Genomic DNA, 22,688 nt, shown 5'->3' on the forward strand with positions numbered 1-22,688 from the left:
AGCTATCATTTCCTATAACTCATTCATCTGACACTGCAGAAAGCAATTTCTCCCCATGCCCCACCCCCTACCACTCTAAACCTCCCAAAATAAAGCCCTACCACTAACTGCTTCCTGTCTCTGTGTAAAGCTGTATTTTTGAAAAAAAAAAAAAAATAATAATAACATTCAGACTTGTCATAGTAGTTATAAATGAAGGCATTTAATGTGATACATATTTCAAAGGCTGGGGGGCAGAGGGAAGAATCTGGAAATACCTGAAAGCAATGTACCAGGAAGGAGATGTATTTGTATGTAAACCACTCAGACTACTTATCTCTGACTTTATTTAAGAAGATATATCAGGAGTCCAGGGGTCTGAAATCATGATACTAGTTAGTGTCCTGAAATCATGATACTAGTTAGGTTAAAAAGGGCAGGCCATGAAGCAAGATGAAATGTTGGAAAAAAACATGGGCCTTGGGACTAGAAAAATCTGAGTTTGAACTTGCTTGTGCCATTTACTTCCTGGATCTTGGGCCCTGTTTAAATTGACTTTATCTCTTTAAGCCTCAGTTTCACCGAATGTAAAATGGGAGTAATTGTCTTTACTATGCCATAGGCTCCTTTTAGGATTAAATGAGATAATCACTATGAAGCATCTAACAGAGTCTGCTCCAAAGTAAATATTTGCTAAATTTTAGTGACTATCATCATGTCTATTCTGGTTATATCTTGTCTGGTAAAAAGGTGAAAAAAAAAAGTTCATTCTTTCATCTTGTACAACTATTTGCCAAATTGTTTATGTATACCATTCTAACAATGACGGGCATTCTTAGAGGATAAGGCACACAGCTTCACAGATGTAGAGGCCTCCTACTAAGAGGAAACCATATTCCTCACATGCAAGCTTAAAAAACATTCCTACATGAAGTCACTCCTTGTTCTCTGACACAGTCAGAGAACAAGGATGCCTGAATAGTTAAGCTTATTCACTTTTTGGTATTTTATATGAACTTCTCCCATACATTCCTGATGTTAAATACTAAATATGATGAGCAAAGTTCTTATGGGAGTTGAGAGCTGCCAGAACAACTAGGGCTTGAGTGACAGGATACTTGAGAGAAGGCAGGTGCACAGAGCTAAGCCCTACACTCAGCACTTGATTTTGCCTTATGAATATTTGCTAACTTTATATTTTTATAACATTTATATTTATATATATTATATATTATAATGTAATATTTTTATCATTTTATATTTGCTAATTTTATAGAGCTTAATGCTATATACAACAACTATAAAAATTTCTAGCAGTCCCAAGTTTAGGACTCACCAAGAAGGAAGAGTACCAGTAAATAACCAAAGGCTATCATTTGGGCCTCTGAAAAGCTACACTCCAGAAGAGGAGAAAAATGTAAGGCAAACCATGTTTTACAAAAATTCCAATCCAATCCAATCCAATAAGCTAAGTCCCAGGCTGGATGGATATAATCTCCCACTCTAGCTGCTTGCCAGAAAAGATAAGATTACACTTCTTCACAAAAAGATATCATCCAGAAACTACAGTCCTTTACATGCATTGCCCAATGTTCAAGTAGAAATTATTACAAATTCCAAAAACTGCAACTAAGAAAGAGAAAAAAACCCACAACAGAAATAGCCACACAGGTAGCCCAGATATTAGAGTTATCACACATATGTTTTGAAAATAACTGTGCTTTTTTTGTCCAAGCAAAGAAGATGACAAGATGGAGAATTTCACCAGAGAACTGGAATCTATAAAAAAGAATTAAATAAAAATTCAACAACAAAAAAGCACAATAAATAACACATCTTCAATAGATGTGTTTAGCAACATATTTGTCAGAGGTGAAGAGATTAGTGAAAAGACAAATACAAATTATCAGACAAATATGGAGAGCAAAAAGATTGATAAAAAAAGGACAAGAGAGTAAGAAACATAGGAGTTTGTGAAAAGATGGACATATTGGAGTCCTTGTGACTGCAGAGAGAGAGATGGGATAGAAGCAATATTTGACAAGTTAATGGCTGCACACATTTTCAAAACTGATAAAAGATTATAAGCCACACATTCAAGAAATTCTAAAAAGTTCTAAAAAAAAAATCACACACATCGTAGTCAAAATGCTAAAACAAGGACAAACTTTAAAAATGTTAAACACTAAGATGCATTACCTTCCAAAAAGCAAGAATACTACAGACAGCAGACTTCTCAGTGGAAACAATGGAAGCCAGCAGAACACAGAATGACATTTTTAAGTTGCTGAAATAAATTTCCAGCCTAGAATTCTACAACGTGTAAAAATATTCTTCAAAAATGAAGGCAAAATAAAGATGTTTTAGACAAATAAAAACTCAAGAGATTTGTTGTTAGCAGATGCAATCTAAAAGAAATATTGAGGAAGAGTTCTTTGGGCAGGAGAATTTACAGGGAAGGTTAATGCAAATTTTTAAACTTCTAAAGAAATTTTATTTTGTATTTTTAGTAGACCTGAGGTCTCACTATGTTGCCTAGGGTGGTCTCGAACTTCTAGTCTCAAATGATTCTCCCACATGGGTCTTCCAAAGTGCTGGGATTATAGGCATGAGCCACCATATCTGACCACAAGTTATTTTTATGATTAGCTCAGTTTGAAATTAATGAATCCCAGATAGAGAAAGTAGTATATAGTCTTTGTCTTCCTGAAAACTAAATAGTTTAAAGGAAATGAGAATGTAGAAATGGGGTAGGCCTACTTTATCCCTAGCCCAAAGAACCCAGAGAGATACCATGTTGATTTGAAAGCTGTCCCCTATCTCTTGTCTATGCAAAGAGTATCTGGCTTAGACTCTCAGACTCCACCTGCCTCAGGGTCTGAATGTGGAGTTGGATCCTCTTAGTTTTCTGATGACTCTTCTAGACCTTGGGCCTCCAGTGATCTTACAAAAAGTCTTTGGTCGAAGTGCTGCTCCTGTCTTTTACCTGACAGTTTCCCAGGCATTTTTTCTAGCTTTTCAAAGACTTTACTAGCCCCAGCCCATGGTTCCATATGGAGACTTCAGCCTCAAAATCATAAAGTCAAGCGTTGTGTGTTCTGATGCTAACCTCCTGTTCTTCCAGATTGCTCATCTGGCCACTTTCACACCATGACTCTCTTCCTTCTCATCAGGGCCTTCAGCCCACTAACTGTTCTCCTTTCTTCTAATCATTAGTCTTCTCTGATCTTGACATACCTCTTTATCCATCCTAGGTATAATAGTCAATGGTCAATCATGTCCATTATTCTGCCTGTACTCCTGACTCCCTCATCCTCTGTGTATTTGTCAGCCTTTCTTGCAAAGTCTTAACCTTGGATGAATGTGCCACTCACCTTCTTCACCTGCCCCAGAGCAGCTGAGCACTGGTTGAGACAACCACACTCTGGGACAATTTGTTAGTAATGTAACAGAATTCCTTGTCATCAACTACAAACAGCATCACAAACTCCATGGAGATCCTATGTTTCTCAATTAAATTAGACCACTCCCCCAATCCACACATGTAAACTTCCCAATTTCCTCAAGGCCCCAGTCTGCTATGTCTCCATACACTGCTACTTACATTCCTCCCCCTTTCCCCACAGCTACTTCACATAGAATACAAAAGCCATAAGATAGGGGTTTCCTCAGTCTTCTCCTTTCCCTTTGCCAAATACATCCACTCTCCCCATGTGCTTTTTTTTTTTTTGAGACTGTCTTGCGCTATTACCCAGACTGGAGTGCAGTGGTATGACCCTGACTCACTGCAACATCCGCCTCCTGGGTTCAAACAATTCTCTGTCTCAGCCTCCCAAGTAGCTGGGATTAAAGGCATGTACCACCATGTCCAGGTAATTTTTATATTTTTAGTAGATGTGGGGTTTCAACATGTTGGCCAGGCTGGTCTTGAACTCCTGACCTCAAGTGATCTGCCCACCTCGGCCTCCCTAAGTGTCGGAATTACGGGCGTGAGCCACTGTGCCCGGCCCACCCCCAACACATGTGCTTGTAATCCAATCCCTTCATTCTTTTTCTGGAATAAAAAGACATTGATTATATTTCTGTTATTTTCTGTAACTCTTAATTAAATACTGTCCATCAGAACTGAAATTTGTCCATGTCTCCCCCATCACACACACAAAAGGAAAATACCTCCTGTATCCCTGATCCCACTCAAGCTATCACCTGTGTCTTCGCTGCTCATAATTTCCTCACCTCCTGCCCATTCTTCTTCTTTCTGTGTTCTATTTCCTCTCTCAGAGACTGACGACCTACAAGTACCTAAAGGCAATGGACATTTTCCAGTCCTATTTCCTTTGACTGCTCAGGAGCTTTAGACGCAGTTGACAGTTCACAGCTTTTCCAAATACTGCCTTTCCTTGCTTTTCCTCATACTACATTCCTCTGATGGTTTTCCCACCTCTCTGTCTGCCTGTTTGTCTCCCATTCGTTTTCTAGACACAACACAAACGATCTTTTCAGAATCACGGAATCTCATAATCCCTCCAGTAACCCTCTATTACTCTTAGGATGGAACGCAAATCTTTTAAATGTGGCCTTCAGCTTTTCAGGTTCTGAGTCCTGCCCCTCTCACGAGGACTCCTGTCTCACCCTGGGCCTCCATCTCTCTTTTCTTGTGCTTCTACTACCTTGCCTCTGTTTTCAGCCCTGGAGTCTCATACCACCTGCCAAATCCTGCTTCTACTTTCCCTCTAGATGGCCCTTTTTGCCTCCCATCCTTGGTCTAAGTCCCCCTAATTTTTCAGAACCTAGGGAAGATTTTTTTCAGTCCCTCGGGTCAAGTATGTCTCACAGTTGTCAATTCCTGAGGCAACTGTGAATGAACTGTGAATAAAGGAATAAACAGAAGAATAAGCCATATGTCCTGAATCACCATGTCCTCGCTGACTCCCTTAGGGCAAGGTAAGCATTTTGGACTTAGTCTAATTTAGATTTATTTAATACTACTAAACAAACAACAGAGGGCAGCAGACCCAGGGAGCATGGGCCCCCCGGGCTTCCACTCCCCAAGAGCATGGACTCTGACTGGAGAATGCTGTAGAAAGACCGGGGCGTGGAACCGGACCTGTGGCACAAAGGGCACCATTCAGTCTGTAGTCTGTGACATTTCAGGGGGCACTGTTCACGCTGTAGTCAATGAGAACGATTGCACCTGGAGTCACAGGAATTATCCATTTACCACCTCTGGGTCACGAGGACCCCATGAGACTAAACAAAAGGGGAGGCAGTGAGTTTAGTAAGTGGGGAGAGAGCAAAGAGAAGCAAGTTGATTCCTATACCTTAGTGCCCTCCAAGACAAGGAGGGCTGTAACCGAAGATCAATTATAAAAGAGAGGTTTAGGTTTATACAGCATTCATGTGCCTCGATTCTAAGCGGTATGTTCTGGCAGGTTTTAGATCTTAATGACCATCATCAGCATTTAATCAGAGTGGTATGACAGCTTGGCTGACACCACAAGCTTTGGAATATAAGAAGGTAATATCCACTGAATTGCAGGCCTCCTTTCACCTTCCATGCATGGTAAGAAGACTAGATTATTAATCATCATATATATTCGGATTCCAAGAGATCCCTAAGTAGAGCTGGGGCAGCCTACTCTGGGCCCTTCTGAAAGGCTCCTTGCCTCCAGGCTTGCCAAGTGACTCTTGGCTGATGTGTTTTAAACGAGCCGAGGCTTTTTCATTTAAGGAACGGCTACTGTTACCCCACCCTCTACCTCGTGTACACAGGTTCTGTGTGCAGGAGCCACAACTGAACGAATAAATACATCCTCCTCTCTCACTGTGGGCCATGAAGAGGTTGCTGAAAGGCCCCTGACTCTGAGACCCTTCCTCCTTCCAGGAATGTGGGCTCCCAGGTTAGAGGAAGAGGCTTCCAGCACTGTTACGTTACTGACACTTTATAATTAACCACCTAAAACTCTGCCCCACGGCATGTGGAGGAAATGACAAAGCAGCTCTCTGACTCACCCTCCACACAGCTGAAACCCTACTGACACAGCAGAATCTGTTAAGATGTGGATTTGGAAGGAGCAAGGAAGGACCTGGCTGGAGCAGTGGAGACTCACACCATGAGGAACACATCAGGGTGATTCTTCTCCCACCGACACTGGCAGCAAGAGAGGAAAGAGGCCAGGAGCCAGGAGATCTGGGGTCACAGACATGCTATGTGGCCACAGAGAAGTCATTCCACCAATCTGGACTGATTTTATGTAATACAAGGGGGGTTGGTAAATTAAAACTGTAAAAACTTGTTGTTCTCCTGACAGCTAGAGGGGTTCCTACTTCCCCTATCTAGTGGGAACAGCATCCTGGTGTAATTCCCATGGCTCAGGGGTCTTTCTCCTCAACATCCAAGCATTTCGAGTCACTGCCATCATAAACAAACAGCCATTCCCCTGACCTTCAGGCTGCCTCTGTTTTCTCTCTCCCATTTCCTTTCTCAGCCAGGCTTCTTTGAAGAGAAGCCTGAGTCCATATTCTCTATTTTCTCACTTTGTGTTATATTTTTAGCCCACTCTAGCCTAACTTTAATGCCTATGCAGCAACCACCTAATTGCCAAATCCAAGGCAATTCTCATTTTAAATCTTCCTTCATCTACTTGCATTTAATTTCATTGGCCATTCCATCAGATAGTGAAACTCCACCTTTGACGCTCCTAGTTCTCCCCACCTCACTAGCTGCTCCTTTTCATCAGTCTTCCCAAATTTGTCTTAACATGCTTGCCCGTTGGATGTTCTTCCCAGTTCCAGCCTGGATCTTTAGGGAGGTGCTCACATGACCCCTCCCTTCTTCACTACCACTAATTCACTAATCCTAGATCACACATCCAGCACACACCACACTCCTCAGCTCCAGATCCAGCTGTCCCACTCCCTGCTAGATATTTTGACCTCGGTATAATATAGGCAATTTAAATTCAGTAGTCTAAAATTGAACTTAAGATACTTTGCCTTGACTTCTCCTCCGCTAAATTCCTTGCAGAGCATAGGTTTAGAGCTCGGAGTCCCTGGCTTCAAATATAAGCACTGCCACTTACCAGCCATGTGACCTTGGGCATGTAACTTAACCTTTCAAACTTTCCCATTTTCCTGCCTGCACTGAGGATAATGCTAGCACTAATATTATTACAATGACTGAATGAGATAACCTATGTAAGGCATGTAGCCAAACCCCTTGCATCTAATAAGAATCCAATAATTGGGCTGGTTGTGGTGGCTCACACCTGTAATCTGGCAGCACTTTGGGAGGTCGAGGTGAGTGGATCACTTGAGGTTAGGAGTTTGAGGCCAGCTCTGCCAACACGGTGAAACGCCATCTCTACTAAATATACAAAAATTATCTGGGCATGGTGGTATGTGCCTGTAATCCCAGCTACTCAGGAGGCTGAGGGAGGAGAATCGCTTGAACCCATTAGGCAAAAGTTGCAGTGAGCCAAGATCGTGCCACTGCACTCCAGTCTGGGTAACAAGAAGAAAACTCCATCTCAAAAAAAAAAAAAAAAAAGAAAAAAAAAAAAAACACTCCCCAAAAAAAAAAAAAAAAAAAAAAAAGAAAGAATCCCACAATTACAACTATTACTACTGTTATTGCCATTTTTCATATCCTTCTCAGGGACTTGTGTTTTAGGCCTAGGAGTCTTCCTGCACGGCCCCCTGTCCATCATTCTCTCCTTAGAACCTGTTTGTACATCCCATTGCTTCGATCTCTTCATCGGTCTAGAATTGACCCTTCATTGGTTTCTGTTCTTTTAGACTTGCACTGCATTCTCCACAATGCGACCAGAATGGTCTTTCTAAAGCACAAACAGTATCATGTCACATCCCTGTCTAAAAGCACTTGAATGGTTCCTGAAGGCCTATGTGTAAAGTCTAAATTCATTTCCAAGATTTGCAAGGTCCTTCACAATTCTATTCTTGCCAGCATCTCCATTTCACCTACTGATACTTCCCCACCTCAATCCCAAAGCAGTGTCTTCTGCACACGTATTCTTCCTAAAATGTCCTTCCTGAAAACTGTCTATTCATCACCTGAAAACTTTACCTGGCCCTCTCCCCTTTCTCATTCTTCCCTCTTCAGCAACACTGCTCTGCTTAGGACAGCTAGTCATACCATCATATTGTATAAATCTACTGCAGAACTTATCACTCCACAGCAATCTTACTGATTTTCACATTTTTCTCTATTGGGCTGTGCTATTCAAGGGATCATTTTCCTCTTTACTGCTAGGATCAGCACAGGGCCTGGCACCTGGGAGGTCCTCAGTAAATACTTAATGAACGGAGGAAGAAATAAAGAAAAAGGTAGAACACTGAAGGACTCAGCTGTGGCACATAGGCCCCATCAAAATGAACAGCTCTCCATCATCACCCCAACACTGAATCTTGAGTCTACCATCATTCTCCTGCATCGCTGGCACAAGAGCCTCGTTAGCCTCCAGTTCATGAGTTTCAGGTGCTCCAAAACCAAGAGATTCTCTATAAAAGGCAACAGATGCCTCTTTTCACACCTACCCATCATTAACAAACTCCCCACCAGAAATGGACAACAGAGGCCAAAGAACTAAATGATTTCTGTCAACCTCCCCACTACCACTGCTGACATTCTGGCTTACTTTGCAGCTTTCCCAGAACAAAGGGAAGGAAAGCAGAGCTATTCCTGAGATTAGAGAGTGGGTATATGGGACTGGCAGAGAACAATCCTATGTGACTCCCCACTACCCAACAAACAAATATAAAATGAAAATCGGCCTGCCTAAGGGCTGGCTTATGTCTGAAATTCTGCAATGGAAATTTCTTTTCTTTGGCCGATGGCCTTTTTTCCAGTTATAATGTAAGTAATGCTAGAATATAACATAAGCCAGAAACCAGTATGAAGACACTTATAAGACCTTATCCAGCATAAAGGGAACATGATGGATTCTGACAGAAGAGAAAAAAGCACAGGTGGCAGCAAATACCATGGGAGTGAGGAAAGGGGAGGCTGGGGCTATGGAAGTCTGGGTGTTCATTATTAATGCCTTGCTTTTAAAATCAGCATCTTCCTCAAAGTTGGGTCAGTTTTATTTGAGTTATATTTTATGTGCATGACAAAGGTGTCGACTCAAGTTTTCTGAAAATTAAAAACCTCTTATGCAAGGTTTTCTCTATTGTCTGGATTTTCTTAAAGCAAAGCACACCAATATCTGAATCAGTAATTCTTTGGTCACATATTAATAATTCAAAAAGGAACTGAACTTAAAAAGAGATGGGCAAGAAGGGACAGAAAACAGGATCTAACCTGTTTTGCCAATTCTGAGCAAACTTGGACAAGAATCCCAGGATTTGACCTCTGATCAGAACCATTGCTCTGGGGACCACAATTCTAGTGACAAGTTTCCTGCAGGTTTTGGCCTGTCTGTCCTAACTCAAATAACATTCATTTTAAAGCAAAAGTGTCCTAGAAACAATCCTCATTAGAAGTGAAAATAATAGAAAAAACTACTGAGAATATGAACTGGATATGTAAGCAGAAAATCTGCTATTCAGGAAGATGACAAAATATATCAGCCTCTTAAGACATCAAGATAGTAACTTGCTTTGTGAAAGTATGAAGCACAAGGAACCTTCTATAATAGAAAATATATATATATATATATATACAGCAGGAGATTGTTGTAGCAGAAATGAACAATAGTGTCTCCTTTTTTCAGGGGAACCGAAGGATTTTCAAGGCTAACTAGTGACAAGAGAAATTAAAAGCCTTCTTTTTTGGTTATCTCCTCCATATGCATAGTTCCAGCCAGGCCGGGCTCCTCCCCTTCAGCTTCCAGGAACAGGAGCCATGCTAGACAAAGGAAGGGCTCAAGGTTCCAAGGGATGACCCAGATGCTCAAGGACTCAGCCTATCTGTGGAACATTGGCTTATTCTACCAGATGTCCTGCTGGCCTGCCATATGGCCTGCATGTGACATTCTGTTCAGGATAATAGGGCCTGGGTCTATGCCTGGTTCTGCCCTCCGGACTGGGATGACGGAAGTAGTGCATGTTTGTTCCGATGCTACTGACTTGTCTGATGCAACCACTGTGTAGTCATAGCTTTCACTGAACTCCATGTAGCCTTTTCAGGCTTTCAAAGAAATGAACAATACCCTGGCAAAGAAGGACTGAGGATGGGCTGCTGCTCTTATTCCTGTCTGACGAAAGGAGAGAACAAGCAGGTAAATTAAGGGACTTATGATCCAAGAGTGGTGAAGCCAGTGCAGAACCCAGATGTCACAACAGAGTTCAATGATCTATGTTAGTATTATTGCCAACAACATGGGATTTCACTCTATTTAAAGAGGCTCATGTCTCTTCTTTAATAATCTGCAAAGTGCCTCATCAGAGGTTCTCAGGTGATGTCATGCTTTAGAACAGTTGGTGAAGGGTTTACAGAAGGGTTAAAACGCTAACGACTCAGAGGAAGAGAAGTGAAATTTTATAAGTCAAGGATTTTTAGTCCCAAGTCCTCTGGGTTTCATCACCAAAAATATGGCCTTTGTATTAATATTTGCCTTCTGTATTTGAAAACACAGTAAGAGTTGCCTGACTCTGACAAATGAAGAGAAAGATTGCTGATTGTTCAGAAGGATCTAGAGCATTAACTTTATCAAGATTCCGCAAGTCAATCCTAATTTGTTTTTTAAAATGTACATCCTGGGCGAAGGGGACACAGAACCCTCTGTACTATTATTACAACTTCCTATGAGTTCTAATTATTTCAAAATAAGTATTTTTTAATGTATTTTGTCCTACTGATGGAAATGTGGCCCATGGTAAGTTATGTTCCATTTGATAGCTCTGGACTAAAAATGAAGCCGTAACCAAGAATGAGAATAATAAACAGCCCGAGTGAATTGTATGTCCTGCGAAGCTCAGGGAGGGCCCAGGCTGGGCCTGAGTCAGTGCACCTGTACCTTACCTGCAGCCTTTTGTCTAGGCTCCATATCGATGGACTATGAACTTCTGAAACCTCAGGGGCCACAGAGGCAAAATGAGAGTTTAGGTCAATCCATACAAGCCCTTAAAATCTCAGTTCCTAATTTTTACTACACTGATGCAAGACCAAGAGGGTATTCGGCAAGATCAGCCCTTCCTGCTGTGAGGAATGAAGCCTGGCAAGTGTTGAGCGGTGGATCCAGTGCAAAGTGGAGAACATGGCCCTGGAGCCAGACTGCTCGGGTAGGCGCCTCACCTTTTCTGTCTAACCAGTAATCTGACCTTGGGCGAGCTAGTTCACCACTTGGTGCCTCCAATACCGTGTACCTTGGGGATGGGATCACACTAGCAGCTACCTCAGAGAGTTGCTGAGGACTGAAGGAGTTCTTAAAAGAGTTTATCAGAGATCCTGGCACATGGTAAGCACCATGAAAATTACTATTAGGTGAGGTGAGTACCAGGAAGCCTGTTCAAGCCTAAAGGTACAACCTTGGGAAGGGTGTGTGGTTCTAATGCCAGGGATAATTACACTTTGAACCTTATATTACCCTTATCTACCTTTATTCTTCCCTTCCTTATGAATCACCTTAAGGGATGGTAATCTTATCCCAGACAACAAACACACCTGGAGATAACAGGGAGGTAAAAAAAATCTGGATTCTACTCTTAGCCTCTAAGGATCCGACAGACCATGAGAAAGCCAACTTGCCTCTTCCAGCTTCGGTTTCCCATGTATTCAATAAGAAGCTAGGCTAGAACGCAGGTGATCTCCAAGGCCCCTTCCAAGTTGTGACATTTTACGATTCTGAGTTTGGTGCCTGGGTTGAAAAAGGTTCTTTACTCAGAGTAAAATTCCTCCCAATTCATACTTCTAAGTTTTTTGCTGTAGCGTTGCTGTTGCCTAGGATACAAAGTGCATGTGCTCTCTGTGTACCCTGAGACAGGGGAGCGCTGAGACCGCTGCCTCTGATCTGTGATGCGGAACCACAAATGGGCTTTGTACTACAAACTGACTGATGCCTTGAACAGGGAGCGAGCCTCCGCTGGCACTTACAAATGTGGACTTGGCATTCTGATGGCGTCCCAGATGAAATGGCAGAGGGTGCATTCTGCCCCCCCACCCCCACTACCATGTGGTCTTGGGAAATAATGGCCTTTAAGTGTCCCCTTGAGCTTTCCTGGACCCAGGGGTGAGGCGCTCCCACAGGCCAGCAGGCCATGTCCAATTTCTTTGTTAAAGTGTACAGTGTGCTGTGGGATGCTCAGCTCACATATACTCGGGACCTCTGTCTAGGTTTCTTAGCCCATCTCTGCATTCCCAATGTACTTTGCGGCTGATATTTAATAAACTTCTGTGTGTGGGTGGGGATTAGGGTTCCCAGCTCTCATTGATATTCAGCCTAGACCAGGGTTTGGGGAAAGAGCTTTTAACTTACAGTGTTTTATGCTTTTCAAAGCAAATATGTCTTCTCTATTCTGGTCCTTAAAGCTTCACTTAGAGGTTTAGGGCAGAAGTTATTTTCTCCACTGAACTTCGTGTCAGTTCTGGGAGAACAGAAGTCATGTCTGTCTGTTTTCTATCTTTATTACCCACCATAGCATCTGGAACTCAGTACTGTATCTACTTGGTAAATATTTGCCGAATTAGTAAATAAATGCTTTTCAGACAAGGAGTTAAAGAACTACTGGAGCCCATACTGCTGATAAGAGGCTTCTGGGACATGTGTCTCCAGGTCCATTGCTTTATGACCTCGATAGCTAATCTCAGAGAGGCTCAAAATGGATTTGCATTGACAAAAATCAAAACCAGTTTCCACAGTGACATTCAACAGTAGTCTTACAACTATGGGGCCAAGAGGGACCAGGGGACAGCATTTGGATGACATTGCTCTGAACACCCTGTATTTCGGGCATGGTAAAGCGGCCCCCTAATTCCAGTGCAAACTCTGCTTCTCCTACCTCTCTGCCTTTGCATGTGCTGTCCCCATCAGTACCTGCAATGCTCTTCTTGTCCCTTCCTCTTCATGACTGATTCCTCATGACAAATCACTTCCCTCCAGGATCTACCTTCTTTGGCCGTGAAAATCTGGGCTCACTTTCATCAGCACAAATATCACATGATATAATATTTCCTTATTTTCATAACTTATTCCCCCTCACTGTGGGTTTCTTTGAGTTCTGGAACTGTCTTTTATGGCCATAGATAAACTCCCCCCAAAATGGTTAGCCCACAGGGTTTTAATATTTCCTGTTGAATGAATTTCTGCGTGCAACCCAGTGCCTTCTCAAGGAAAAAAAAAAGTTGAAAAATCTCCCAAGAGCACTTTACTCACTGATGGTGAACTGCTAATGACAGGTCATCCACGATCACTCGTAATGAGCACGCACGCACACCAACACATTACATTATGCATTAAAATTATTAAATTAAGCATTAAATTATGCAGCAGTATGTGTGGTAGGCATTTGCCCTACAGCTGCAGATGTGACCACAGTGAGATTTGGGCTTCCATTGATTTTGCAATTGCCGGGAAGGACATTTAGGACTTAGCAGTGTGCCAGTGATACTGTCTGGCCTATTTCCTAAAATGACCAATGTTGTGGACCTAGGGCTCCAAATTCTATTCCAATCACGGGAGGCATCCTGGGGAGGTATGGAGAAAAAAGAATGTTGCTTTCTTTAGACATGCAAACAGGCTAAACATTGGTGAAAAGATTGAGGGAAATTCGCCTAATTATCTTTGGTGGGGAAAAGTGTGACTGGTTTTCCTTTTCCTCATCTACTCATATACTATAGAGACTGGTAACTCTTTGATTAAAAATAGAAAGGATTATAAAACCAGGAAACGCAGAGGATGTCGTGGTCTTTTGTAGGAAGGATACAGGGACAAGGTACATGGATGAAGCTGGAAACCATCATTCTCAGCAAACTGACACAAGAGCAGAAAACCAAACACCACATGTTCTCACTCATAAGTGGGTGTTGAACAATGAGAACACATGGACACAAGGAGGGGAACATCACACACCGGCACATGCAGGTCAGGGGGAGCCTAGGGGAGGAATAGCAGGGTGTTGGGGGATTGGGGAGGGATAGCATTAGGAGAAACATCTAATGTAGATGAAGGCGGGGATGGATGCAGCAAACCACCATGGCATGTTTATATCTACATAACAAACCTGCACAATCTGCACATGTACCTCAGAACTTAAAGTGTGTATATGCATATATCTATATAGGCACTCTAGCAGGCCTGGGGAAAAGAACCAGAGAGACCTGTGGGTTTTTTTCCCAAGAGATTGCATCTATTCCAAGCTGGGTGGAGAGGGAGAGCCACCTCTTTCATGTCATATGTGCTGAAAGTCCCAGACAGCCTTCAGATCAGTGGACATTCAACAAGTAGAAGCAGCCATCAACACAAACACAACCCCAATCCAACAGGGCTGGCCTGGTTTATGAGGTGCTCTCATCACCAGTCCCCAGGCCCTAGGCTCTATCTCAAGTGTGTGGGTTTTGCCTTCTGCTTACTGTCTTTCAGCAGCATCCAAGCTGCTCAAGGGAGAAGAGGGAAAGGAGGCCAGTGTGTAGGACAGGAGGGATCCCTCCTGTGCAGGATGGCACTGCTTGCCGCTGCCACCTGCCTCCTTACCTCTTCTCTTCTGAGATGAGATAAGGGAGCATCTCTGCTGACTGCCTCTTTCACCATGTTTTTTTTTTTTTTTTTTTTTAAAGGGACAAGTGAGAAAATGTAAGTAAAAATACTTACATTTCATAAATTTTAAAGGTGCTATGCAAGTGTGAAAAAGTAGTATTATTATCAGTGCCTTATTTAGTTGCAGCTTACATCAGCCTGGTATACTGACATTGCTTACACTTTTGCTCAAATCAATATTCACACTCTTATTTCTATGGCTGCAGCTGCTCTGCGAGTGGCCAGCTTAGCTGAGGCCTCCTGCCCTTTGCTCCTGTTGTTCTTTGAACCTGCAACACTTTCTGCAGCTCCTCTGATGGGCAAATTCCTAGCCAACCTTAGGACCCAGCACCAGACTGAGACCTTCCCCATGCCTCTCTCTACTCTCCTCTCAGGACACTCTATCCATTTCTACTGTGGATTTCCCACAGTGGGTACATTTGCTCATCTACCTCCTGTCTTCCTCTTCAGATTGTGAGCTCCTAGAAGGCAGGGTCTGTGGCTTATTAGTAGAAATAACTTCCCAGGCCCATATATAAAATTTTTCCCATGGCTGCTCCACTAAGAGAAGAGAGTTTGCTTGCTGACCTTCTTATTTTGTTTTCATGAGACACACCTGGAGTTAGGTGTAATATGTAGATGTCAGAGACCAGAAAATTAGAGCTGATAATAACAAGCCAGGGTCGCATGCTAACAAAGCACCAGGCATTATGCTAGGCACCCCCTAGGAGGTTGCTGTTATTTGGCAGATGAGGAAATAAAGAAGTAATCTGTCTTTGGTCACAAAACTAAACAATGGGGCTTAAATCAGTTTGACTCCAATGTCTGTAGTCTTAATCTCTGCAGCAGAGAAAGGTAATGCAGAAGAAAAGGAACAGAGAAGAAGTAGTACTTAAGAATTTATTAAGAATAGTGTCATAGTTTTTTAGCTTGATTTTATGATTGTTATTTTAAGATATGAACAGCACTATTCCCCCTTCTAGTCTAATGGTATACCAGGTAACTGTGTCAAAAAATAAATAAATAGACCAGGTGGGATGGCTCACACCTGTAATCCCAGCACTTTGGGAGGCTGAGGTAGGCAGATCACTAGATCAGGAGTTCGAGACCAGTCTGTAACATAGTGAAATCCCATCTCTACTAAAAATACAAAAAATTAACTGGGTGTGGTGGCACGCCTGTAATCCCAGCTACCTGGGAGGCTGAGGCAGGAGAATCATGTGAACCTGGGAGGCGGAGGTTGCAGTGAGCCGAGATCACACCAATGCACTCCAGTGTGAGACTCTGTCTCAAATAAATAAATAAATAAATAAATAAATAAATAAATAAGGTTTCTATGAAGAAGTCAAATAAGAGAGAAGGTTCATACAAGGAGCTAGAAAGGATCCTGTCTCCTAAGTCTTAGGTATTGGTTTCTACCTCTTCCTCCTGCCTCTTTATCTTTGAAGTAAAGGGTCAGCAGTGGTCAGAGGCCTCTTCCCTATCATCTTAGACCTAACTTCAAGCCTTTGTTTCCAGGGGTGACAGGGCAGTGGTGTAGCAGGGACCCACCCCAAGATCAGGGAAGAGCATATATTGAGTACCTCCCTGCTTAGGTGCTTTTGCTTGGAAATAAACTGAGGACCCATGGCTTGCTCCTCGCCCTCCTGGGACCTTCAAAGTTAAAGAGAGGCTCCTTTTGAACCCCTTATTAAGTATTTGGCTGACCAGGCAGAGTTGATATGAGAGAGAAGAACATCAGAAGGCAAATCTCTATCTCTGGAAAGCTTGTCTATGTTTTTTACTTTCTATTTTCAACAATCAACTAAAATACTCTAACCCAATCCTACAAAATGGCTGAAAAAGGAGTGCCAATCACTCTGATGATTTCAACATCTTTTTCTATGTTCCAAATTCTCTCTTGAAATAGTCTTTGTAAGACTGGACAAGAAACTGCAGTTCAAATAATTTCCCTTTTCCTAGTAACAGAGACACCTGATTCAACCACTCAGCAATCAGGTGGGAATCTCATACACACGGCTGTCAACACGTTAGAAGTTAAGCATTTTGCCAGTGTACATGGACTGAATATGCCTAATGTCATTATTCTTCTTGAGATGCATCACACGCTCAGACCCACCTCTAAAATCTATCTTAATAGGAAAGAGGAACTACACAGATGATTAAAAGCCCTGAGACCTGACTGTGTGTGTAGGCGGGGTGTGGTAGAATACTGCAGATTCCCCAGGGTGCAAGAGTCAGTCCGAGAGACACCTGGCCGAATTCCTTGTTGTGAAATAGGTGGGTTAGGTTAATGGAGAACCCCTAGACTACTTTGGAAAGCAGAGGTGGAGGCTGGTGCTATAATATCTACTAGTCCACTGTGCTCCAAGTATCCAGTTTTTCAGCTTCTCAAAGGGCTGAAAATTCTTCCTGGCAGTTTACAAACAGTCTCGATTTTTTAATATTGTTTCTATTCCGAAGTGGGTGTATATATCCTCCCTGTGAATCCGGGCGATGGCTGCTTGAATGACAGAATGTGACGGTATGGTGCTATGGTATGGTAATGTGCCAGTTTGGGGCCCAGCACTTAATAAATGGGTGGCTTCCACTTCCTCTTTCTTTGGACACTTGTTAGAACCTAGCTACTAAAGTATAAAAAAGCCTAAGCAGCTTGTGAAGGCGTCCTCAAGGGCTGAGCCCTGAGCTGAGAGGCAGCACCCACTGGCCTTCCATGAGAATGAGCACCTTAGAACTGGATCTTCCCTCACCTACTAGAGCCACCCCAGTTGATTCTACATGGAGCAGTGAAGAGTCTCTGCTGAGCTCTGCCCACAATGTAGATTCAGGGGCTAAACCAATGATCATGGTTGTTTTAAGCACTAGGTTTTGGGATGGTTTCTTAGGTAGCTAGGTAAGTGATTTCTTCCCTGGATCCCCTCAGCACTCTCTCTATCCCCAAATCCTGCTTCCTTTGCTCTTTCCTCTCAGTCCAGCTGAAGACTGAAATGAGATGTCAGAGCTGGAAATATTGCAGAGAATACATAGTCTTTGGTTAGAATACAGATGTTATGACAATTCCCTAATAATAGTCTTCAGATTGCTTTTTTATGTGTCAAACAGTTGAAACTTGTCCCTAAAATGTCTTGTCCCAGTCTCCTAAACAATTAGGCTTCTTAGCACATTTACAATAGCAAAGACATGAAGCCAGCCTAAATGCCCATCAATGATAGACTTGATAAAGAAAATGTGGTACATATACACCATGGGATACCATGCAGCCATAAAAAGGAATGAGATCATGTCCTTTGCAGGGACATGGATGAAGCTGGAAGTCATCATCCTCAGCAAACTAACACAGGAACAGAATACCAAATACCGTTATGTTCTCACTCATTAGTGGGAGGTGAACACTGAGAACACATGGACACAGAGAGGGGAGCATCACACACCAGGGCCGGTTGGAAGGCAGGGGTGAGGGGAGGGAACTTAGAGGATGAGTCAATAGGTGCAGCAAACCACCATGGCACATGTATACCTATGTAACAAACCTGCACGTTCTGCACATGTATCTAGTTTTTAAAATTTTTTTTAGAAGAAATAAACAAAAATCAGGCTTCTTGATAGCAATACTAGAAATGCAAATTGTTAAAAGAAGGTACAATTTTACACTGGTTAAATTAGCTTCTTTTTTTTTTTAAAGATAATAATATGGTAAAATTTGGATGAAATCAATCTATTGCACATGGCAGGGTAAATTAGTATAACCATTTTAGAAAATAATTTGGCAATGTGTAACACACATGCTCCCATACACACAACACACACTTACAATACTAACCTTTGACTCAGTAATTTTATTTCTGGTGATTTACCCTTAGCAAATAATCTAAAGTAGGAAGGGAAAAAATGAAACTTATTAGAGGGAGGAGCTTTTTTATCATGGTGAACAAACTGGACACAGCTTAAAATTCTAAACATAGAGAAGTAGTTAAAAGTATATTACACCAGCCTCATGAAATATGATGCAATTATTCAGATAATAATAATGAAAACCAGTAATCTTCAGCTTATGATGCAATACTAGGAAGGGAAAAAAATCTGAATATGAAGTTGTATGTTCACCGATCACAACTTTATAAAACTGGAGATGTATATAGACAAACACTTGAAGGAAACAGCTAAAGAAAAATTTAAGTTATTTTAGATTTTCTCTTTTAAAAGCAATGCTTTATAAGTTTAACATTTAAAAAAGGGAGGATTGTAAGATGTTCCACTAAAAAGCATTAAGTTACCTTCTATCCAAATAAACAGCCCATTTTCTTAGTGAAGAGAGTTATTGTCTGTTGAATAAATCCAAGAACCAGTACTTGGGATATGATTTTTGAAATATGTAATTTATTCTAGACGATAACTTCCTAGAGAACAAGTCCTTGATCATGTTTTGTTTTATTTATACTGTGGATGTGCCCTAAGAAAACACTAAGGTAATTAAGAGATTTCAGCTAAATTAGTATATTATAATTTTCGCTCACTCTTTTCTTCTTATCTCCTACTTTTTCCTTTCTACCTCCTACTTTTTCCTTCCCAAGCTTCTGAAATATAAAGTGCTAAAATAAAATTAGCAACAGCAATTCCTATTTTTGGAGTGAACTTTAATCTGATTTTCACAAAGATCCATGCCAATTCAAAATCACCGCTGTTCTCCTGGTGCTGGTATTACAGGGATTGTCTTTTGTAATAAAAGTTAAGAATTACAGTCACACAGGAGAAAGAAAACCTGGCTTAAACTTCTCAGTGGTCAAATCTACACCAATAAAAGCAAATGAAAAACTGATTGCAATTGTGTACTTAGATATTTAAAGCCAAAAATATTTGTACTCCAGTTGTTCAAATACTGGCATTTAAGATCTTCCTCAACTCTAAAACATGCATGGGGCAGTGGAGAATGAAGACCTGGCTCATCCAAATTCCAAAGTCCCTCTTAAAGTCCTGTGTGTGTGGCAGCAGGGAGTAAGAACATTTGCTCTGCCGGCCTTCTTGCTCTTTGCTGGAGTCATCACCCTACATCACCAGGATCCAAATAAGCAACAAACTAAGCATTAAGTAAATTCCTATCTGAATATGTAGCAAAACAGTAAATCTGTATTTTTATAAACTAATTTCTACACACGACTTGTTCATATTTTACTTTGAAGACAATTAGCTGCTTGGAACACTGAATCTATTTCAAAATTTGGGCACATTGAGCATTTTTGTCAGTCATAAGATAATCATAGCTGATAAGGGTGATTCTGCAATCCTGCCTCTGTTAGGGCAACAAGAAGTCAGACTTCACTTATCTCTGTGGCTCTTTTCACATCAGCCCACTTAATCCTAATACACATGTAAACATATTAGTTAGTCAACCATTAGGAGCTTGGGAGCTGAAATGTAAACTCCCTTCTTTCTTAGTAGACTTCTAAGTGAAACAGCTTACTGCTACACAATAAAACAGACCAACAGACTGAAGTCAGAATGTTCTCCACCAAAATAAAATTAAATTAAATATAATTACATTAAACTAAGTAAATAAATGAACCCCACAAACTGGATAACGAATTTTAAGGGGACCAAAGACTTACAGCTCTGGAAAGTAGAAAAGGTGATCATTCCCCCTCTCTCCCTCTGCCTTTTACACGCACCCTAAATCACTTGAGTTGTTTAAAAGAATCTGCATTAACACCTCTGGATCAGTGTCAAAGTAAAAATTGCTTAATAGTTAAGGGATGAAATGTGTAGAACTAAGTGTCATTGCTATGATCTTAATTGGCTTGATATTCTGACTTACACTGGAGTTATTTGTGGCCTTTTACCATCATAGAAAATCTCCCCATCTCTTCAGGCCGATAGCAGGCTCACAAAGTGGAGAGACTAACTTAATGATGCAAATATTTAGGTGGGTGATTAGAGGCACTCTGAGCATCGAATTCTCCTGTGATCTCAAATCTGCTCAAGCAAATGATGGCTTCACGCAGAACTGAAGGTGTATCTAAAAATGATGATTTTGGAGTCTCAGTTAATTTAGAGTTGTTTGTTTTCTTTGAAATGCCTTTTATCATTTCCATTTGTCAGTGACCTTAAGCTGATGAAAAACAAGTGTATCTGAAGTCCGTGTCTGGTATTAAACAGCTATAACTTTTAATAAAGACTTTGTAGCAGTGCTTGCAGAGGTGCGAGCTGACTGAACTAGGAGGACTCTTGGTTCCCACACTGAATAAACACAGACTCACTGGGTTTAATGGTATCACTTTCTTGCATCTTGTCTGGGTCTCTAGAGAATAGATATTTGGGCCTAGATGACTATACCGCAGTGCCTTCTCTAAAAGTTACTGTTGAAATGTCAGACTGGAGGGCTGCCAATCACTTTGTACCACATTGTGGGGTCTGTTTTGATTGGTTAGTACCCATGCCAGAGGGCTGGCAACATATTTTTGTTATAATCTCCCAACACGCAAAACTTCCTGGGCTGAAAATTAGAAAATCCTCAGTAATGCCAATATTTGTATATTAGGGTTTTAACATCTTGGCTATAGATTTTTTTTTTAAGTGTGGCAAAAGTACAGGAGTGAGTTAAGTCTCCTCTGGGAAATCAGCATAAAATCTATAGAAACGAAAGGATAGATCTAAATGAAATGAGCAGAATAATACCAGTGCTCAATTAGTTTGGTTTTATATTTTAAAAACCACCAAACTGCATAAAGGCCTAGGCTAGAAGTCAAAGATTTCAGCTATACAGCTCATCTATTTCAGGAAGAATGCAAATTTCTGTTTTTATTTTGGTCCCATAATTCCCATAATCCCCATAATTTCTAGTTTTGAAAGTAGAATCACCACACTTACAATTCAAACCCAGGTCTGGCATTATTTTACCTATGTCTTATACTCCTGAGGTATCAAGATTACAGCCATGTTCCCAGAGACCATGTGTAGTCCACCTTAGTTCACAGCTGAGAAAACCAAGGACCAGAAATTAGGTAGCTTCCTGAGTATGCGTCACGGTGCGGACTCAAGACTCAGAGTCTGTGGCTCTTTCCAACTCACATCTGCTTACTCAGATCAATACAGAGTAAATGGCATTGGTGAAAAGGAGAAGTCAGGACCAGCTATGTGATTTGCAGGATCCAGTGTAAAATAAAAATGTGTTTCTCCTTGTTAAAAAAAAAATTTAAGAATTTCAAGATGGTAACAGCAGAGCATTGCAAGCATGGGACCAAGTGCAGCTGCAGGTCACATACCCAGGAAACTGATGCTGCATGCAGTTGTTCCATGATTCACTGGACTTTGACGCTTTGAAGACAAAGGGGAAGAAAAGTCCCGTGAGCACTGAAGATGCTCTAAAATTATCCATTGCATGGATAAATGAATGAATAAGTGAGTGAGTACAGGACTTAGAAGCATCTTAAAAATTACTACTAAGACTGAGAGTCAGGTTGAGCTAATCCAGTAAGTTACTATGAGTACGTTGTCCATTATTTAAGTTCCAAAATTCATCATCTGAAAATACTTCACAACATGATAAACCTTCCCACCCCACCACAAACCAGTCACCAGAATCATGTTAAATACTGAGTGACCACATGTACATGTGGTGCTGCTTCTGTGTTCTGATGGGCTCAATAAATGCCAGAATTGTTCTGATATATTCTCTGTCTCTTTATGCTTTTAGAAATAGCCACCCAAATACTTTTGGTTGGGGTGAACAAATCCATGTACAAAATCCATAAGTCTTTCATATATGAATATTTCATATATTGCCAAACATCATTGATTTGAAAATAGTAAATGAAACCAAAACTATTACAACTTACTGAGTTTATGTCAGATACCATGCTAAGTGCCTTGCATATATGTCCTCCTGAAAATATAATAACATCCTTATTTGGCAGAAATATTATCCTAACTTCCCACTGAGGAAACCAGGCTCTGAGAGGTTAAGTGGCTGAAGCAGAATTTGAACTCAGGACTCTTTGGACTCGCAAGGATGCTTTTTTTTTT

General features: G+C 41.3%; 1 protein-coding gene across 11 annotated transcripts in view; it reads right to left on the minus strand.

Annotated features, from left to right (window-relative positions):
* The window catches only part of SEMA6D (semaphorin 6D), a 594,914-nt gene that overhangs the window by 17,386 nt on the left and 554,840 nt on the right, over positions 1-22,688 (minus strand). The window contains exon 1 of one of the 11 annotated variants that reach the window (XM_017545218.2): positions 18,493-18,515. The exons of the other annotated variants lie outside the window; for them this stretch is intronic. The gene's annotated coding sequence lies outside the window, so the exon portion shown is untranslated. Of the gene's footprint in view, positions 1-18,492; positions 18,516-22,688 lie in introns of those variants that run through there. 11 annotated transcript variants of the gene reach the window in all.

The sequence above is a fragment of the Cebus imitator genome, unplaced genomic scaffold (assembly GCF_001604975.1).
Source record: "Cebus imitator isolate Cc_AM_T3 unplaced genomic scaffold, Cebus_imitator-1.0 Scaffold9, whole genome shotgun sequence".
In the NCBI taxonomy this organism is placed as follows: Eukaryota; Metazoa; Chordata; class Mammalia; order Primates; family Cebidae; genus Cebus; species Cebus imitator.